At 39.8% G+C, this 7,500-nt stretch overlaps 2 pseudogenes; one reads left to right on the forward strand and one right to left on the reverse strand.

The window, feature by feature from the left end:
* LOC119471460 overlaps window positions 1–4,720 on the forward strand; it is a 5,088-nt pseudogene extending 368 nt beyond the window's left edge.
* A 20-nt stretch (window positions 4,721–4,740) lies between these two features.
* On the reverse strand, window positions 4,741–5,873 carry LOC108305325 (annotated as a pseudogene).
* Window positions 5,874–7,500: the final 1,627 nt, after the last annotated feature.

Raw genomic sequence — 7,500 nt, forward strand, 5'->3', positions numbered from 1 at the left:
AAAAAAAAAAAAAAAAGAAAAAGAAAAAGAAAGAAAAGAACAGTAGAGTGGATCAAATCTAGGCTCTAACTTGTTATAAAAAGTGGAAAGTACATTCTGGGGTACAAGGAGACTCTAAAAATGATCAGGCAAGGCAAAGCAAAATTAGCCATCCTCACTGAAAACTGCCCAGTTTTAAGGAAATCCAAAATACAGTAAGTACTATGCCATGTTGACCAAAACTGGAGTCCATCACTGCAGTGACAATACTTTTGAATTGGGCATAGCATGTGGAAAATACTGCAGAGTATGCACGCTGTCCCTCATTGATTGAGGCGATTCTAATATCATTAGAAGCATGCCAGAACATACATGTCACCACCGTGGTCATTCAGGCTTCTCACCCAGTACAGCCTGTGGGGCTTGGAGAGCCCAAACTGATCAGGGGCGGAAAGGTTCTCTCACACAGCACAGCTGCTCTACCAAAAAGCAGGCAAACTGCTTCTTTAAGTGGGTCCCTGATCCCATTCCTCCTGACTTGGTAAGACCTCCAAACCAGGGTCTCCAGCCACTCCCTACAGGTGCATTCAGCCTAGCAATAGGTCAGTACCCCCTAGGATGGAGCTTCCAGAGGAAGGGGAAGCCTGCCATTTTTGCTGTTTCACAGCCTTCACTGGTGATACCTCCAGGTACAGGAAAAACAGGTGACAAGGGTCTGGAGTGGACCCCTAGAAAACCACAGCAGTCCTATGGAAGAGTGGTCAGACTGTTAAAAGAAAAACAAACAAACAGAAAACAACAACAACAACAAGAAAACAGCACAAAAATCCCACCCAAAGATGAGCAACCTTGAAGATTGAAGGTGGATAAGCCCACAAAGATGAGAAAAAAATCAGTGCACAAACACTAAAATCTCAAAAAGCCAGAGTGCTCTTGTTTCTCCAAATGACCACAGCACTTCCCCAGAAAAAGCTCAGAACTGGACTGAGGCTGAGATGGCTGAAATGACAGAAGTAGGCTTCAGAATGTGGGCAATAATTAACTTGCTGAGCTAGAGCATCATGTTATAATCCAATGCAAAGAAGCTAAGAATCATGCTAAAACAATACAGGAGCTGACAGCCAAAATAGCTAGTTCAGAGAAGAAGATAACAAACCTGTTAGAGCTGAAAAACACGCTACATGGTCTAGGAAGAAAATTCTTGAATGAAACAAAAGAAAAAACAGAAAGAAAGAAAACCACTCTACAAGAACTTCACAATGCAATCACAAGCATTAATAGCCAAATAGACCAACTGGAGGAAGGACTCTCAGAGCTTGAAGGCTACCTTTCTGAAATAAGACAGGTAGACAAGAATAGAGAAAAAAGAATAAAAAAGAATGAACAATGTTTCCGAGAAAGATGGGATTATGCAAAGAAGCCAAATCTACAACTGATTGGGGTGCCTGAAAGAGATGGGGTGAATGAAACCAAGTTGGAAAACAGTTCAGGATATCATCCAGGAAAATTTCCCCAACTTAGCAAGACAAGCCAACATTCAAATTTAGGAAATGCAGAGAACCCAAGTAAGATACTCCATGAGAAGACCATCCCTAAGACACATTAATTATCAGATTCTCCAAGGTTGAAATGAAAGAAAAAAACATTAAGGGTAACCAGAGAGAAAGGCCAGGTCACCCACAAAGGGAAGCCCATCAGAGTAACAGTGGACTTCTCAGGGGAAACCTTACAAGCTGTAAGAGATTGCAGACCAATATCAATATTCTTAAGGAAAGGAATTTTCAACACATAATTTTATATCTTTATATAAAAGAAATGAGATCCTTTTCAGACAAGCAAATGCTGAGGGAATTTGTTACCACCAGATGTGCCTTACAAGAGAACTCCTGAAGGAAGTACTAAATATGGAAAGGTAAAACTGTTACAGCCACTACAAAGACACATAGAAGTACATAGACCAGTGACACTATGAAGCAACCACATAAACAAGTCCGCAAAATAACCAGCTAGCATCATGACAGGATCAAATCCACACATAATACTAATCTTAAATGTAAATGTTCTAAACGTCCCAATTAAAAGACACAGAGTGGCAAGCTGGATAAAGAACCAAGACCCATTGGTATACTGTCTTCAAGACAGTCACTCACATGCAAAGATACACATAGACTCAAAATAAAGGGATTGAGGAAAATTTGCCAAGCAAAATGGAAAACAGAAAAAAGAAGGGTGCACAATTGTAGTTTCTGGCAAAATAGACTTTAAACCAACAAAGATAAAAAAAGACAAAGAAGGGCATTACATAATGGTAAGGAGTTTAATTCAACAAGAAGAGATAACTAACCTAAATATATATGCACCCAATACAAGAGCATTCAGATTCATAAAGCAAGTTCTTAGAGATCTTCAAAGAGACTTAGACTCCCACACGATAATAGCGAGAGACATTAACACCCCACTGACAATAATAGACATACCACTGGGACAGAAAATTAATGAAGACATTCAGGACCTGAACTCAGCTCTAAATCAAGAGGCCTTGTAGATATGTACAGAACTCTCCTCCCAAAAACAACAGAATAGGCCAGGTGTGGTGGCTCACGCCTATAATCCCAGCACTTTGGGAGGCCGAGTTGGGTGGATCACAAGGTCAAGAGATTGAGTCCATCCTGGTCAACATGGTGAAACCCCATCTCTACTAAAAATTCAAAAATTAGCTGGGCATGGTGGTGCACACCTGTAGTCCCCGCTACTCGGGAGGCTGAGGCGGGGGAATTGCTTGAACCCAGGAGGCGGAGGTTGCAGTGAGCCGAGATTATGCCATTGCACTCCAGCCTAGGTAACAAGAGTGAAACTCTATCTCAAAAAAAAAAAAAAAAAAAAAAAAAAAAAAAAAAAAAAAAAAAAAAAAAAAAAACCCAGAATATACATTCTTCTCATTGCCACATGGCACTTATTCTAAAATTGATCACATAATCAGAAGTAAAATACACCTCAGCAAATGCAGAAGAGCTGAAATCACAACAATCTCTCAGACCACAGCACAATCAAATTAGAACTCAAGGTTTAAAAATTCACTCAAAACCACACAACTAAATGGAAACTGAACAACGTGCTCCTGACTCTTGGATAATTAATGAAATTAAGGCAGAAATCAAGAAGTTCATTGAAACTAATCAGAACAAAGGAACAAGGTACCAGAATCTCCAGGACACAGCTAAAGCTGTGTTAAGAGGGAAATTTATAGCACTAAATGTCCACCTCAAAAAGCTAGAAAGATCTCAAGCTAACAACCTAACATCTCAACTAAAAGAACTAGAGAACCAAGAACAAACAAACCCGAAAGCTAGCAGAAGTATAATTAAGTATAATAATTAAGTATAATAAAGTATAATAATTAAGATATAAATTATTAAGATCAGATAATAAATAATTTATGATTATAATTTATAATATATAATTTGTAATTAAATTAAATATATTTATTTATAAATATATAATTTATAATTAAAATAATAAATAATTAAGATCAGAGCTGAACCAAAGGAGATAGAGACATAAAAAAACCTTCAAAACATCAATGAATCCAGGAGCTGGTCAGACTAATAAAGAAAAAAAGAAAGGAGATTCAAATAAACACAATCAGAAATGATAAGGGGGATATCATCACTCACACACAGAAATACAAGCAACTAGCAGATAATACTATAAACTAGTATCATGCACATGAAGAAATGGATAAATTTCAGGACACATACATTCTCCCAAAACTGAACCAGAAAGAAATTGAATCCCTGAATAGACCAATAATGAGTTCGGAAATTGAGGGAGTAATAAATAGCCTACCAACCAAAATGGCCAAGAGCAGATGGATTTACAGCTGAATTCTCCCAGAGTTACAAAGAATAGCTGGTACTGTTTCTACTGAAACTATTCAAAAAATTGATAAGGAGGGACTCCTCCCTAACTCATTTTATGAGGCCAGCATCAGCCTGATACCAAAACCTGGCAGAGATACAACAAAAAAAGAAAACTTCAGGTCAATATCCTTGATGAACATCAGTGCAAAAATCCTCAACAAAGTACTGGCAAACTGAATCCAACAGCACATCAAAAAGCATAGCCACCATTATCAAGTAAGTTTCATCTCTGGGATGCAAGGTTGGTTCAACATACACAAATCAATAAATGTGATGCATCACATAAACAGAACTAAAGACCAATACCACATGGTTATCTCAGTAGATGCACAAAAGGCCTTTGAAAAAATTCAACATCCCTTCATGTCAAAAACTTTAAATAAATAAGATATTGAAGGAACATACCTCAAAATAACCAGAGCCATATATGACAAACTCGCAGTCAGTATCATACTGAATGGGCAAAAACTGGAAGCATTTCCCTTGAAAACTGGCACAAGACAAAAATACCCTCTCTTACCACTCCTATTCAACATAGTTGGAAGTTCTGGCCAGGGCAATCAGGCAAGAGAGAGAAATAAAGGGTATTCAAATAGGAAGAGAGAAAGTCAAACTATCTTTGTTTGCAGATGACATAATCCTGTATCTAGAAAACCCCAACATCTCAAAAGCTTTTTTTTTTAAGATCTGAAATGATTTTACCTTTATTTCCTTCACTTTAAGCCAATCATGAAATTTCATGGTGATTTCTAGGGTGGGGAGAGAAGGAAGGTGGTATTAAGAATCATCAGGGCTGTGGGCCAGTTGGCCTGCAGAGCTGAACAGAAGGCAGAGTGGGCCCTCACTGGGGCAGCTGAAGGAGCGCGGACTGCCCTGTCGGCAGGTAGGTGATGTTCCAAGAGCATGAGAACTGGAATGCGATGTCCTCCGCAGCTTCCAGCTTGCGCAGCTCAATCAGGCCGTTCCCTGTGGTGGCCAGTGAGTTGGCAATTAGCTCGGCTGTCTTGGAGTCACCCTGAACAGAGATGGTGGCCGCCATTTTCTGCTGCTCAGCTTTTTCACCACAAATCTGGCCCTCTCTGCTTCCTGCTGAGTCACCTGTTTGACTTCCACCTCTTCTATGAACTCCTTCCTGAAGGTCAGATATGTCAAGGATACATTGTTCAGGATGAGCCCAAAGGTGGCTTCTCACTCGGTAAAGTGATTGCTCACCTGCCTGGAGACCAGCTCTCTCTGGGTGGTTAGTTCTCCAGCAACAAAGCGAGCCACCACTGACTTGAGGATCTCAGTCATGACAGAGGGCAGCATATGCTCATCATAGTTCTTTCCAACGCTGGTGAAGATGTCAGGAAGCTGGCTAGCAATAGGCCAGAAAAGGATCTGCAGTGTGATATTGACATTCTGTAGATCTTTGCTACCAGTAATGTCTGGCACACTATGTGGTCAAGAACGGCAGTCAAAGATAATTGGTTTCTGTACCCATGGGATGAGAAAGTGAGTCCCTTCCTCTACCACAATGTCCTGTACTCCATAAAATTGGTTAAACAGGCCGGGCGCGGTGTCTCAAGCCTGTAATCCCAACACTTTGGGAGGCCGAGGCGGGTGGATCACGAGGTCAAGAGATCGAGACCATCCTGGTCAACATGGTGAAACCCCGTCTCTACTAAAAATACAAAAACATTAGCTGGGCATGGTGGTGCGTGCCTGTAATCCCAGTTACTCAGGAGGCTGAGGCAGGAGAATTGCCTGAACCCAGGAGGCGGAGGTTGTGGTGAGCCGAGATCGCGCCATTGCACTCCAGCCTGGGTAACATGAGTGAAACTCCGTCTCAAAAAAAAAAAAAAAAAAAAATTGGTTAAACATGACAGCTCTGTGCCCAGCATCCACATTATATAAGGCAAAGTTCACCATGCCTTCTGCAACAGCTACGGCCATGCCAAACTTGCTGATGGACTCAAATACTTTGGCAGCCATGTTTTCTTCTGCTGTCACATCCGCTTCCACTCTGACCTCCACATCTGTCAAAAGCTTCTTAAACTGATAAGCAAATTCAGCAAAGTCTCAGTATACAAAATCAATGTGCAAAAATTGCTAGCATTCTTATACACCAACAACAGGCAAACTAAGAGTCAAATCATGAATGAACTCCCATTCACACTTGCCACAAAAAGAATAAAATACCTACGAATACAGCTAACAAGGGATGTGAAGGACCTCTTCAAGGAGAACTACAAACCACTGCTCAAAGAAACCAGAGATGACACAAACAAATGGAAAAACATTCTATGCTCATGGATCGTAAGAATCAATATTGTGAAAATGGCCATATCACCCAAAGCAATTTATATATTCAATGCTATTCCCAATAAATTATCATTGACATTCTCCCAGAATTTAAAAAGAACTATTTTTAAATAATATGGAACCAAAAAAGAGCTTGAATAGCTAAGACAATCCTAAGCAAAAAGAACAAAGCTGGAGGCATAATGCTACCTGACTTCAAACTATACTACAAGGCTACAGTAGCCAAAAAAGCATGGTACTAGTACAAGAACAGATCCATAGACCAATGGAACAGAATAGACAACCCAGAAATAACACCACACACCTACAACCATCTGATCCTCGACAAGCCTGACAAAAACAAATAATAGGGAAAGGATTCCCTATTTAATAAATGGGGCTGGGAGTACTGGCTAGTCATATGCAGAAAATTGAAATTGGAAATTGGACCCCATTCCTTATACCACATAAAAAAATCAACTCAAGGTGGATTAAAGACTAACATGTAGGCTGGGCACAGCATCTTATGCCTGCAACCCAGTACTTTGGGAGGCCAAGGAGGACAGATTCCCCGAGGTTGGGAGTTCGAAACCACCTGGCCAACATGGAGAAACACCATCTCTACTAAAAATACAAAATTAGCCAGGCATGGTGGTGTATACCTGTAATCCCAGCTACTCAGGAGGCTGAGGCAGGAGAATCCTTGAACCCAGGTTGCAGTGAGCTGAGATCAAGCCATTGCTCTCCAACCTGGGCAACAAGAGCAAAATTNAAAAAAAAAAAAAAAAAAAAAAAAGAAAAAGAAAAGAAAAGAAAAAGAAAAAGACTTAAATGTAAAACCCAAAACCGTAAAAACTCTAGAATAAAATCTAGGCAATACCATTCAGGGCATAGGCACAGACAAAGATTTTATAATGAAGATGCCAAAAGCAATTGCAACAAAATAAAAAATTGACAAATTGGATCTAATTAAACTAAAGCACTTCTGCACAGCAAAAGAAAAGATCATCAGAGTAAACAGACAACCTACAGAATGGGAGAAAATTTTTGTAGTCTATCCATCTGACAAAGGTGTAATATCCAGCATTTACAAGGAACTTAAACAAATTTACAAGAAGACAACCCCATTAAAAAGTGGAAAAAGGACATGCACAAACACTTCTCAAAAGAATACATACATGTGGCCAACAAACATGAAAAAAAGATTCAACATTACTGATCATTAGAGAAATGTAAAACAAAACCACAGTGAGATACCATCTCACACCAGTCAGAAGGGCCATTGTTAAAAGTAAAACAATAACTGATACTGGCAAGG

This window comes from Cebus imitator, unplaced genomic scaffold, assembly GCF_001604975.1.
Source record: "Cebus imitator isolate Cc_AM_T3 unplaced genomic scaffold, Cebus_imitator-1.0 Scaffold62, whole genome shotgun sequence".
In the NCBI taxonomy this organism is placed as follows: domain Eukaryota; kingdom Metazoa; phylum Chordata; class Mammalia; order Primates; family Cebidae; genus Cebus; species Cebus imitator.